The sequence below is a fragment of the Muscardinus avellanarius genome, assembly GCF_963383645.1.
Source record: "Muscardinus avellanarius genome assembly, chromosome: 19".
NCBI lineage: Eukaryota > Metazoa > Chordata > Mammalia > Rodentia > Gliridae > Muscardinus > Muscardinus avellanarius.
Genome location: NC_137805.1, coordinates 29,338,751 through 29,352,504, shown reverse-complemented (window position 1 = coordinate 29,352,504; position 13,754 = coordinate 29,338,751).

Genomic DNA, 13,754 nt, shown 5'->3' with positions numbered 1-13,754 from the left:
ATTTTTGTGACGCATTTAAAATGTTTGGTATTTAAAATTTTTAGACTACCCTGGAACATTTGGCCATCTCTGCAAAGTACAGAAGCCTACTGTGTACAACTTCAGCGCTCACTGTTTTTGCTAAGGGCGAATAGCTAAGCGGCCCTCGTCTGTGCTGCCCGCGTGTCTGGGGTCAGCTGGCTGCCCGCCGAGCCACCGAGCCACCGGGTGCCTGGTCTCTGCTCCACAGGCTTCCCATCCTTGCAGGCAGCCTGGGCATGGCCTCAGGCCAGAAGCACCCCGCAAACCCCACAGGCTGGGCACTGGCACCCTGCCAATTCCATTGAATTCCAGTGGCCAAAGCAAGACACGGGGTTGGCTCAGAGGCCAAAGGGACTCTACTTCTTTAGGGAGAGACATCGCAAAGTGACACGAGAGACAGAGGAGGTACGGGAATGCAGGAAAGGAAAGCCAGGCCCTTAAGTCAGGCTGGCTAGCCTGGTCACCCTCGCAATGGTGCTACGAGGTAGCTACGAGGTAGACTACCTCACCCAGGTAGTCAGCGAGGGACCAGGAACTGAGGGAGTCTTTACCACTGTACTAGAGGGGTTGATCATTCTTTTTTCTTTTTGTGTTACTGGAGATTGAGCCCAGGGTCCTTCTACCAATGAGCTACACCCCAGATTTATTTTGTTTTTATTTTGAAACAGGGTCTCACTACATTGATGAGAGTCTCACTGCTGGCCGAGGCTGTCCTCAAACCCGTGAGCCTCCTGTCTCAACTTCCCGAGTACTGGGATTACAAATGTGCGCCACCGTGCTCCACTTGGAGTATTTGATTATAATGAGCACAAGAATTGGAGATCAGTGCCAAGCTCCTGAAAATACACCAGCATGGTGGGGTGAGTATAAACTTTAGCCTGCAAACCAAGATGTGCAATAGAAGTTTATTTTCTAAGCCTCTACCTAATTGCTGACTTGGAGTTCCCATTCTGCTGAGCAGGTGGAAAAATTTACCTCAATTTTTTTCTGAAAATTTTCTTCCTGAGTTTTTTTATTTTTTTATTTTTATTTTTTACAGTACTGGGGATTAAACCCAGGGTATTCTGTCTCTGAACTACACTCCCAGCCCTATTTTTTTTTTTTTAATGTGTGTGTGTGTGTGGTACTGAGGATGGAACCAGGGGCATTCTGCCTCCGAGCTATACCTCTAGTCCTATTTTCTATTTTTAATTTTGAAACAGGGTCTACTGAATTGCAAAGGGCCTATGATCCTCCTGCCTCAGCCTCCCAAATGCTGGGATTACAAGTGTGCACCACCATGCCCGGCTCCCAGCCCTATTTTTTATTCTTTATTTTGAAACAAGATCTCACTAAGTTGCGAGGGCCTCACTAAGGAGCTGAGGCTGGCTGTGAACCAACGATCGTCCTGTCTCAGCCGCCCAAGTGCTGGGATGACGAGCGTGCGCCAGCATCTCCGGCTTGGGGTGGGCATCTGTCACTGGTTTTGTCTGCCAAACATCTAAGCTCCCTTCCCTTATCCGAGGAAACCTCAGCTTTGTTAGGCTGAGTTTAGCTCCCACAACCGAAGACAAAGACATCAGCTCTGCGCTTTTCCGGTCTCCCTGGGAAGTTCCAGATTGCAAAGAAAAGACAGAATCAGGAGACAGCAAGAAATCAACTAGAACCCCTGCTAGCAACTGGCAGCAACAGCGATCGGCCATATCCTAGCAGGAGCAGAATTTGTGTGGACAGCAGTGTCCGGGGCAGGCACCGTTGGCATCACCACACGCAGCCCAAGGCCCAGTGTCTGCATCCAGCGATGGCCCCGGGCATCGTCCTGGACCCAGTGTCCACACTCGGTGTTGGACCCAGTGTCCACACTCGGTGTTGGGCATTGTTCTTTTTTTATTTTTGGTGTTACTGGGGTTCCTGGAAGCCCTTCTACCTCGGGCTACACTCCCAGACCTATTTTTACATTTTTATTTGGAAACAGGGTCTCCTAAGCCAGCGTGCGCATCTGGCTTCGAACCTGCGCGATCCTCCTGTCTCTGCCTCCCAAGCGCAGGGATGACAAGCGTGCGCCACCACGCCCGGCTTGGGCATTGTTCTGATGGCAGAGCCTCCAGCCTGGGTCTGGTGGTACTCCCAGCAGCTTCAGTGAGCAACGAGGGAACCTTTTATGAATTCTTTTACTGCTGAAATTAATTAGAATTACCATCTGTGGCTTACGGTCATAAGCCTGGAGCCTTCTTGGTTAGTACCACATTTTGGGGGGCTTGTATTTTCCCTGGGCATGAGAGGTGGGTCCATTGATCAAATGGCTTTGGGCCACACTGGGTCCTACAGGAATGAGCCTTATTTACCCTCTAAGTCGAGAGAGAGAGAGAGAGCGAGAGACAGACAGACAGAGAATGCTTCTCTGTCCTATTTGGGATAAAGAGATTGGAGGAAGCTGTTTAAGGCCGTTTGCCTAGACTTACTACATAATCATCCCTTTTCTGGCGGGGGGGGGGGGCTGCTGTCTTTCTCATGGTCCTCAGGCAGGTGAAGTACAAATGTCCTCCCCCTCTGAGCCCTCGGAGCTACTTCCTTCTCTCTTTTGATTAAAGCCTTCTTCCCAAGCCTGGGAGGAATCTCCCTCTACTCTACAGAAATACCTTCTTCTACATGTTTCCCCCAATAAACTTTGGACCTGTTTGCAAACTGCCTTTCTCTTTTGTTCTTTTTAAGGTCACATCTATTGATTATTGATTGATTGATTGATTGGTACTGGGGATGGAACCCAGGGGCATTCTACCTCCGGGCTATACCCCCCCAGCCTACTTTATTTTTTCTTTGGAAACAGGGTCTCGCTAGGAGCCTCACTAAATTGCTGAGGTTGGCTTTGAACTTTCAGCCCTCCTGTCTCAGCCTCTCAAGTACTGAGACCGTAAGTGTGCGCCACCAGGCCTGGCTTAAAGCCACTTTTATCCATCACAGGATTTTGGCAAAAATTAGCCCCGAAGATTTCAGGGTGATTCGTATTGTGTCCTGAGCTACCTGCGGAACGCAGATCTGATCCGCTGATCACAAGGGAGGAGGACATGGGGAATGTGGAGGGAGGAAAGTCTTCTTTCTTAAAATGGAATACACAGCTGGGCACGGAGGCACGCACCTGTGATCCCAGTGCTTGGGAGGCTGAGAGAGGAGGATTGCAGGCTTGAGGACAGCCTCAGCAAGTTAGTGAGACCCAGTTTAAAAAAATAAAAATAAAAAGGGTCAGGGGGTGGTGTAGCTCAGGGGTAGAATGTTCAGGTTTAATCCCCAGTAACACACACACACACACACACACACACACACACACACACACACACGGCAATATTCCCAGCAGAATGGATTCCAAATTCCTCTGTACAGCTCCAATCTATTATTCTTATTTTACTTCCTTAGAACCAGGATTCCCGCTGAACCAAACCAGCTACGTGTCTCAAAAATCCCCACGACGTCCCGTCTTTCCACACATGCAACTATTTGTTCCACTTAAAACCTCTCTTTCAAGCTCATCATGCCAAGAAAGAAGCTGCCCGGAAGGTGGGCGCTGCTGCTACTGCTGCTGCCGCCTCGTAGACAAGGGAAGACCGATCCAAGCGCCAAGGAACCCCCGACGGATCCAGCTGAAGGACGGAAGGATTCCTAGCTTGTCCTGTGGGCCTCAGCATCAAGAACCACAAGTTGTAAATTAATAGATCATCGTATGTATGTATGTATGTATGTATGTATGTATGTATGTATGTGGTGGTACTGGGGATGGAGCCCTCCTACCTCCGGGCTACACTCCCAGACCTATTTTATATTTTTATTTGGAAACAGGGTCTCCTAAGCCAGCGCGTGCGGCTGGCTTCGAACCTGCGCGATCCTCCTGTCTCTGCCTCCCAAGCGCCGGGATTACAAGCGTGCGCCACCACGCCTGGCAGTAGATCATTTTTGAATTGAAAAATTCTAGGCGCTTCATAATTGACCTTTTGATACATTGATATAAGATGAAAGAACATATTTTCTGGGTTCTGGTATGACCCAGACAAACAAACAAACAAACAAAGAAATAAACAAAACAACCATCTTTCCCTACATTTAAGGGTATACAACTTAGAAAAGCCTACCTACCCTTCTAGAAGAGATGGAAAGGAAATCTCCAGTGGTGGAATACACATTTCAACCAGTGACTTGGCCATTTGGGGACATTTATGTCTGCAAGGTCCCTATGTTTTTAGAGGCTTAGGTTTGGGCGGAAGAATCAGCCCAAACCCGAGCTGCTGGGACTCCGGGCGCGGGCAGGGTCATTTGCTCAATGCTTAACTCGAACGGAATGGGTGCGGGGGAGGAACTTAAGTCCCTGGGAATAAACGGAATGATCATTTGAATGCCATTTTAAATTTAAGTGGGCTAGAAATTATCTACGGGGATTTTGCCGTTTTGCACTCTTTTTATCTTGAAATGGCATTTCTTCATTCTTGCAAGGAATTTCATTGAGAATTTACCATGTGTAAAAAATTGTGTTAGCCAGCAGTTAATGCATATAATAGAACATTAACGGGCACAAACATAAAGCAATTTTAGTTGTCTCCCACAATCATTTAAAACTTTATTAAATGGGGAAGGTTCTTTCTCTGCCCCTACATGACTTTTTTTTTTTAAAATCTCTTGTAATTCTTTTTTTTTTTTTTTTTTGTGGTACTGGAGATTAAATCCAGGGACATTCTACCTCTGAGCCACATCCCCAGATCTTTTTTTATTTTCAATACTGGGGGTTGAACTCAGAGGCATTCTACCTCCGAGCTACACCCCCAGCCTAATTTTTTATTCTTTATTTTGAAACAGAGTCTCACTAAGTTGCGGAGGGCCTCACTACGTAGCTAAGGCTGGCCTCAAACCTGCGATCCTCCTGTTTCAGCCTCCCAAGTACTGGGATTACAAGTGTGTGCCACCATGCCCAGCTCTCCTCAGAATTTTTTTTTTTTTTTGGTGGTACTGGGGTTCCTGGAAGCCCTTCTACTTCTGGGCTATACTCCCAGACCTATTTATACCTTTTTTTTTTTTTAGTTGGAAACAGGGTCTCTTAAGCTAGCGCGGCTGGCTTCGAACCAGCGTGATCCTCCTGTCTCCGCCTCCCAAGTGCGGGGATTACAAGCGTGTGCTACCATGCCCGGCTTTTTTTTTTTTTTTTAATTTGTAAGAAACAAGGTCTTAGTAGGTTGCTGAGAATCTCTTTATATTGCCGAGGCTGACCTCAAACCTGCTATCCTCTGGTTTCAGCTTCCCCAGTACTAGTATTTTAGGCATGTACCACCGCGCCGTTTACTCCCAGACTTTAAAAAAAAAAATATTTTGAATCGGGTTCTTGCTAAGTTGCTGAGGCTGGCTTTGAACTAGTCATCCTCCTGTCGCAGCCTCCCAAGCCCTGGGATTGCAGGTGTGTGCCACCATGCCTGACTTTAATAGAAACTTCAATAGTCGCTTCCAGCTCCCAGATGCAATCTCGGTTCAAGAGGCAGAATGTTTTATATCAGGCTGCAAGCCAATCTCTGGACTTGACCTACATCATCTTCCCTTAGACATCGGCTCGAGGGAACCCATGGGCAGTAAATGTCAACAGGGGTCTCTACCTCCCGGTCAGAGAACAAGGGAGGGGGAGCAGGAACGTGGATAAGTCCCCGCTGCTGTTGCGAAGAGACTCCCGGTCCCTGGATCTAGCAATCCAGGAAGATTGCTTCTTTCCAACTTTGTGGAGGTTGGTTCTTTTCCCGGCGGCCATGGCCACGGGTCCTTTGGGGGGCCCTCTCCTTGCTGGACGCCTCACAGAAGAACACTTTTATTATATCTTGTTCAGGGGCCAAGGATTTCCCTTGGCATCCCTTTTGCGCCTCAAGTCATCCGAACCCCCCCGAGGTTCTGTTTGCCGGGTCCGTGGACATCTGGGAGATCTGAGTTGTGCTGTGGCCATCAGGCCCGGCCGGCCGGGCTCTTCCCTCCTGCTCCGGGTCCTGGAGACAAGAGCTTTGGGGTCTGGTCCCTGTGGCAGTCCCAGGGCCCAGGGTCGCTGCTTCTTCTGGAGCCCAGGCACACAGCATCCCCTTCTCCTTCCCACAGTCGAGTCTGATGTCTACGGACTCCCCATAAACAAGCACGCAGGCCTTCGTCTCACAGGCCGTGCTGTGGCTTGAGTCTCTCTGTGTGCGGTGCCTAGGATGGGTGGGAGAGAGCTGCAGGAGAGAGCCCCCTGAGAAGGAAAACACCAACAGTGTTTTCCAGCCCCAGAACTATTAACATCTTTAAAAATATTATTCTACTTCACTGTTTTTGCTGGTGCATATTAATTATCCAGCCTGGAGTGCTTCGTCGTCACACATCCCTGAATGCAGGTAACATAATCTGGACAGTTTCTCTCCCCAGTACCTGCTCCCTCCTCTCTCTGCGGGACGGCCTTCCTCAAGCCTGATGTTTCATTTCTATTCTCCTGGTGTCTTTTCCTTCCCTCTGTCTCTCTTCTAGTCTCCACACACGAGAGGACACGTACAGGGCTTGTGTCTCCGAGTCTGGCTTGTTGCATTCAACGTGACAGTCGTTTTGGTCGGCTCTTTCTTTGTGGACACACACGCTGGACAAGCACAGCTTTGAGAAGGAAAGCTTTATGTAGTTCACGGGTGACAAGGTTTTAGTCCGTGATCGGCTGGCTCAGGTAGGATTGACTCAGTGGCCGGGCTTTGGGGCATACAGAGGAGAAGCCATGGCTAGGGAGTAGAAAGAGGGAGGAAAGGAGTAAGGGAGAGGGAGAGAGAGGGAGAGAAAGAGAGAGACAGACTGACAGACAGACAGACACCAGCCAGGTTAGCTATGTGACCCCCAGTGACCCACCTCCACCAGCAGAGCCTTACCTGCCTACAGATGCCGCCCAGCAAGTCCATTCCAGTGCTTGGATTTAGCCATCAATGGATTCGCCCACCGATACCATTAGAACTCCCGTTCAGTCATTCCCCTCCGAAGGTTTCCGGTCGCCAACACGTGAGCTTCTCTGGGGACACCTTATATCCAAACCATAACCACGCTTGCCCCTTTCCCTGCAAATGATAACTTTGTCCTCCCTCCTGACGTGCACCTGACACCAGGGCCGGATCCCTAACTTGAGTCTTGTGAATCGGGTTGCAACGCGCGCAGCACAACGGATGGAGCTGGGGCATCGTGTTGAGCCGAAGGAGCCAGATCCAGAAAGTCCAGGCTCCGTGTTTTCTCTCGTGTCTGGGAGCCAGAGAGAAAAAAGGAGAAGGGGATCTCGTGACTCTAGAAGGGAGACCAGTAGAGTGGACCAGGGGACCGCGGGAGGGAGACGAGGATGGGGAGGGGAGGTGCGTGGAAAGGAAATGGACCCCATGATACACATGTGCGGATAGGTCAAAATGGAGCCTCCTGCTGTGGGTAATTATAATGTGCCAATGAAAGGATAAAGTGCCAAAAGGCGTGTTCACGTTAATCTGTTAACACTAGGAGTGGACGAGCTGGATCACGTGGTCCTCTATGTTTAGTTTTTCTAGAAACCTCCATGTTGATCTTTAGGGTTGCTGCACCAACCCCTATCAGCAGTGCGCGAGTTCCTCCCCTCAGCTTTGCCGGCATTTATTACTATTGGTATTTTTTATTTTGTATATATTTTTTGTGGTACCGGGGATTGGACCCAGCGCACACTACCTCTGATGAAGTCCAGAGGGATAGAGGCAGACACAGAGGGCGCTCGGTGAGCCTCCCCCGGCCCTCCCCTCCCCGTGCACGGCACTGAAGTGGGCACTGGTAATTTTGTGGTAGACATCCTGTCCATTGAAGTGTCTCCTTTGTGGGCTCTCCCTCCCTTAGCCCCTCCGTCCCTCCCCTAGGGCTTCTCCTCCTTTGCCTAACGACCCTTTTAACTTCTAGCTTCCACATATGAAGGGAAACACCTGACCCTCCATTTTCTGGTGAATCATCTCACTTAGCATAATATTTTCCAGCTCAGTCAGGCGTGGTGGCGCACGTTTGTAATCCCAGTATTTGGGAGGCTGAGACAGGAGGATTGCAGGTTCGTGGCCAGCCTCAGCTACTTAGTGAGGTTCTCAGCAACTTAGTGAGACCCTGTTTCAAAATAAACAATAAAAAACAGGGCTGGGAGTGTAGCGCTTGGAGGTAGAATACACCTGGGTCTAAGCTCTAGCATTGCAAAACACACACACACACACACACATGCACACACGCACACACGCTCACACACGCACGCACACATGCACGCACGCACACACACGCACGCATACACACATGCACACACACGCACACACACATACACACGCATGCACAACACATGCACACACGCACAGACATGCACACACGCACGCACGCACGCACACACACGCACAGACACACTCCAGCTCCATCATTTAGGACCGGGTGAGTTTCGGTGCTCTGCACCCTTCTACATTTTGGTTTTCTTGTTTAGTATAAAGTGCAATCCAACTTAATCTGCATATAAACACATCCATTGCATATTAAAAATTCAGGCTGAGTGCATTCTTGAAGAAGTTAAAATCATGAATATTAATATCGTGCATAAGCCAATTATTATATGGAGTGGTAAATAAAAAAACAATATGATTAATCTGAAACCGGGAGTTTCATAAAGCAAAATATACGATATTAAGATTAGACTGTTTTTGAAACAATATTATGAATCCTTGCATTTTACATGAAATTTGTTTAAAATTAATTTCCCAGTGTGCTCTCTCACCTAGACCTATGCTAATAAGTTTTATGAAACATTGGTATTACTTAAAATCACAACCCGGAGAAGAAACAATTTCTCTGCTAGTAATTGAGGCAAAGCGCGCTGCTTAGCTTTCGAATTTCCAGGCCACAAGGATGTCCGGGTGTCCTGGATTCCTGATTATACACTGGAAGTAGATGGCGGCATATACTACTGACCTAGTTTATTAAACCATCAGCTTCCTAGACCACCTAATAATGCATTAACATTAAATAGTAATAATAATATTAACAGCCTGTATAATAAAACTAAGTATGCTTACTACCAGCCCTTACCGTAATGATTACTTAATATAAAAATATATAATAAACTTACATAGAGGCCGGGCGTGGTGGCGCACGCTTGTAATCCCCGCGCTTGGGAGGCAGAGACAGGAGGATCGCTCAGGTTCGAAGCTAGCCCCGCGCGCTGGCTTAGGAGACCCTGTTTCCAAATAAAAAATGCAAAAATAGGTCTGGGAGTGTAGCCCGGAGGTAGAAGGGCTTCCAGGAACCCCAGTACCACCAAAAAAAAAAAAAATAAAATAAAATAAACTTACATAATAGAGGCCGGGCGTGGTGGCGCACGCTTGTAATCCCCGCGCTTGGGAGGCAGAGACAGGAGGATCGCGCAGGTTCGAAGCTAGCCCCGCGCGCTGGCTTAGGAGACCCTGTTTCCAAATTAAAAAAATGCAAAAAATAGGTCTGGGAGTGTAGCCCGGAGGTAGAAGGGCTTCCAGGAACCCCAGTACCACCAAAAAAAAAAAAAAAAAAAAAAAAAAAAAAAAAAAAAAAACTTACATAATAGAACTAAGTACACTTACTATTTGTCAGCTCCTTATCATGATATTTAATATAATACATCATGTGATATAGGCCGGGCGTGGTGGCGCACGCTTGTCATCCCCGCGCTTGGGAGGCTGAGACAGGAGGATCGCGCAGGTTGGAAGCCAGCCTCAGCTGGTTTAAGAGACCCTGTTTCCAAATAAAATACAAAATAGGTCTGGGAGTGTAGCCCGGATGTAGAAGGCCCCTGGGTTCCATCCCTAGTACCACTATTTAAAAAGAAAATCAAGCCGGGCATGGTGGCGCACGCGTGTCATCCCCGCGCTCGGGAGGCTGAGACAGGAGGATCGCGCGGGTTCGAAGCCAGCCTCGGCTACTGAGTGCGGCTCTCAGCAACTTAGTGCAATCCAGCCTAATCTGCATATAAACACGTCCACTGCATAATAAAATCGACATATTAAAAATCAGGCTGAGTGCATTCTTGAAGAAGTGAAAACCATGAATATTAATATTGTGGTTAAGCCAATTATTATATGGAGTGGTAAATAAAAAAACAATATGATTAAACTGAAACCTGGAGTGAGACCCTGTTTCCAAATGAAGTATAAAATAGGTCTGGGAGTGTAGCCCAGAGGTAGAAGAGCCTCTGGCTTCCATCCCCAGTACCACAAAAAGTAAATAAATTAGGTGACATATAATAATAATATATAACAAAACTAAGTGCCTACCCATCCTTTAGCACGATGCTGGTTTAATCCAGTCTTTACAGTGATCTGGAATTTTGAATTTTGGCATTATTACCAACCCTACTGCACGGAAGCGGAAACGGAGAGGTTCATTGCCCCACGGCCCCGTGTCATTGATAAGCAGTGAAGCTGGGCTTTGCATTTCGTCCTGGTAAACAGCCAACACTCGTGTTCGGAATCTTGTACCACCAGCTCTGAAGATAACAGCAGCACGTTTGTTCATTAGGATTACTGTTCAGTTAAATAGATTTTCTACGTGGACAATTTGCCAGTTTCTTTATCCCCTTTCATAATACGACTGTCCCCTACGTCAAGTGCGCTGTAACGGGGAACGACGGGCCACAGATACGCAAACACATACACAGGAAGCGTAGGGGACACGAGGCTGCAGGCGGGGGCCCTGCGCGGCCGCCGGGGTCCACGCAGGGGAGATGGCAGCCGGCACCACAGTGATGGCTGGAGGCCAGAGGAGGAGATAGACTTCCAACACCTTAAGAAGGAGGATTGCAGCTGGGCCACGCGGGTGTACGTTTATAAGCCTAGGATTTGGGAGGCTGAGACAGGAGGGTCACGGGTTCGAGACCAGCCTCACCAGCTCGGCGAGGCCCTCAGCAACCTAGTGAGACTCTGTTTCAAAATAAAACAAAATAAAAAATACTTAAAAGGCTGGGGTGTAGTTGTGGGAGGGGAGAAAGCCTCTGGGTTCAATTCCCAGTACAAAAAGAAGAAGCTGGGGTGGAGTGTTGGGGCTTGCTGCTAGGGACCGGGAAGAGGAGAAGGGTGCTGCTGATTGAGCCGAGGATGCTGGGTGGAGGACAGTGGGCGCTCACCAGGCTGCTGGGAGCCTGGGTCTGTCTGCTAAGCTACATTCCAGGTTTCTCCTTAAATTGCAGATACGCCCACAGACTTCATGCTTCTTTACTAGAGTGTGGGCTCTTGGCAGGCAGTGTCCATCCCTGGCTCCCCCAGAAGGCCTGATAGCTGCTGGTGCTCGAAAAATAGGATGAGCCAGGAGTCACACCTGTCATTCTAGTACCGGGGAGGCTGAGACAGAAGGATCGCAGGTTTGAGGCCAGCAGCAGCAGCTTAGAAAGGTCCTCGGCAACTTAATGAGAGCCTGTTTCAAAGTTAAAAAAAATAAAAGAGAAAAAAAAAAAAGAAAAGGGGCTGGGAGTATAGCTCAGAGGTAAATGTCCTGGGTTCAATCTCTGTATGAAATAAAGAAGAAAGAAAGAAAAGAAGAAAAGGACAACCCACTGTAAGTTGCTTGTGAGCTAATTTCCATTCCAGGAACCTGTTCTCCTGCCTGGCATATACTGGGGAAGTAACACACACTGGTTGCTCTAAGTACAGGCTGAGCCAGGCGTGCTTTATACCAAGGGGTGAACATTCTGCCCCTGCAGGGTCCCGGCACATGCTAAAAACAGATCTCGAGCAAGGCACCGAGCCTCCTTGAGGCTGTGTTCTCATCTGTGTCCTGGGATCACAGTTATCCCCACCACATATTATGGTTGTACAGAGTCAATGAATTGAAATATATAAAGGGCTTGGAAACTTGCCTTGCATGTAATAAGCACCATGTGAGTATTAGCTATTATTTTATAGAGATCTATTAGTTAAGTGAAACAATTAAGCTGAAATTGAAAACATTTTTTTCCTCAAAGTGTATGCGTCTTTTGGTCTTTAGTTTTGCAAAAAAATTATTTGTGTGTGTGTGCGGGTCTGGGGATGGAACCCAGGGGCATTCGACCTCCGAGCTACACCCCCTGCCCTATTTTTTATTCTTTATTTTGAAACCGGGTCTCACTGAGTTGCAGAGGGCCTCGCTAAGTAGCTGAGGTTGTCCGCGAACCACGACCCTCCGGTCTCAGCCTCTCAAATGCTGGGATGACAAGCGTGCGCCACCACGCCCGGCTTAGTTTTGCAAATTTTGATAGATTAATGTGTACAAAAAATACTATATAGGTTTCTTAAATCTACCACAAGGAAAACAATAGCAGAAACATGAGGATACAGAGTCACGGAGACTCAGCTCTGGTCAGTGGGCACTAGGGATGGTGGGGACCGGGGCGAGGCTGCCCTGTTCAGAGAGCGGGACAGTTGTCTCGTGAGGATGCGCGCCCAAGGGTGTCAGGTGTTCAGATTTAAGAGAGAAGCCAGCAGCTGGAACCTTTATGTGGAATCTCTTAATTTTTAAGTGCAACTAAATAAAAATAAAATTGGATACACTCCAAAATGCTACCATGAGAGAGTCAAATACAACCCACCTGCGTGTCGGTGTGTCCGTCCCTAGGAGAACAATGTCCACCCTCTGCTTTATCTGAGAGCATTCTCTGAGCTTCGAACTATGGCTTTCCCACAGTGGAATAAAAATAGATGCCGAACTGAGCTGAATTCTGGTGCAAGAACTCTGGAGTAGCTCCTATACTTAACACTGGCCATATGTTACTGTTATTTTTTTTAAAATAATCTAAAGGCTGTTTTCCATTGTTACTGTTTTTTTTCTCTTTGTGTGCACATGGCTGTAACATGCCCTGAATGCAGGCAAGCCACAAACTAGGTCATTTCCTTGGACAGAAAATTCTCTTTAAAAAAAAAAAAGTGCAAAAAAAAGTGATTTTTTTTTTGGCTAAAGAAGCACAGGGTTTTTCTGCAAACACACACACACACACACACACACACACACGCGCGCGCGCGCGCGCGCGTTAATATGATACAACCAGGTCTGGTGAGAATGTCAAATTTGTGCATTTTTTAAAGGCAGATGTTTAAATTATCACGTTCATGTAAGCAAGAAATCCTAAATCAGGTTTTTGGTAAGAACACAACCAACCTCTTAGGTTTCCCTGAAGACGCCCTTGACCTCCACAAGGGACACAGTTATTTGCTTTCTGTTTCCCCTTCCCCTGCTGGATGTCCTGTCCCCCTCATTTTAGGGAATTTAATAATGGGCAAAATAACAAATGGGAAGATAAACACCCCCCGGCCAGTCCCGGGCGCACACGCGCCTTCCCTTGAGCTGTGTCATTCGCTGGACTATTTGACTTTCTAATCCGAACTCTGCTTATGACTAAATTTAGCTTGTAGAGGCTCCTGCGCGTCAGTGAGCTCCAGCGAGCGGTCAGCTCGGCGCACACAATGCCGAATTCTCTGTTCCAGTCGTGTATCTGCCAGGGTATGCACCTGTCCACCCGTGTACTGATGTCTTTTCACGTGACCTCTCAAGAAAAGCATTACCACGTCTTGATTTCCTTGTTTACAGAGACCAGGTCGCCCCGATGCCAATGGCCCTTTCTTCTCCTCTGCGAATGTTCATGGTGCAGATGGAGCCCGGATCATTCGCTCCCAACTTTCTTTGTTCCCATCTCTGTCTTTTATTATTTCTACCGTGTTCTCAGAAGCTGGCTGCCGGAGCCTGCCAATTAGCCGTGGTCTGTGAGCTCA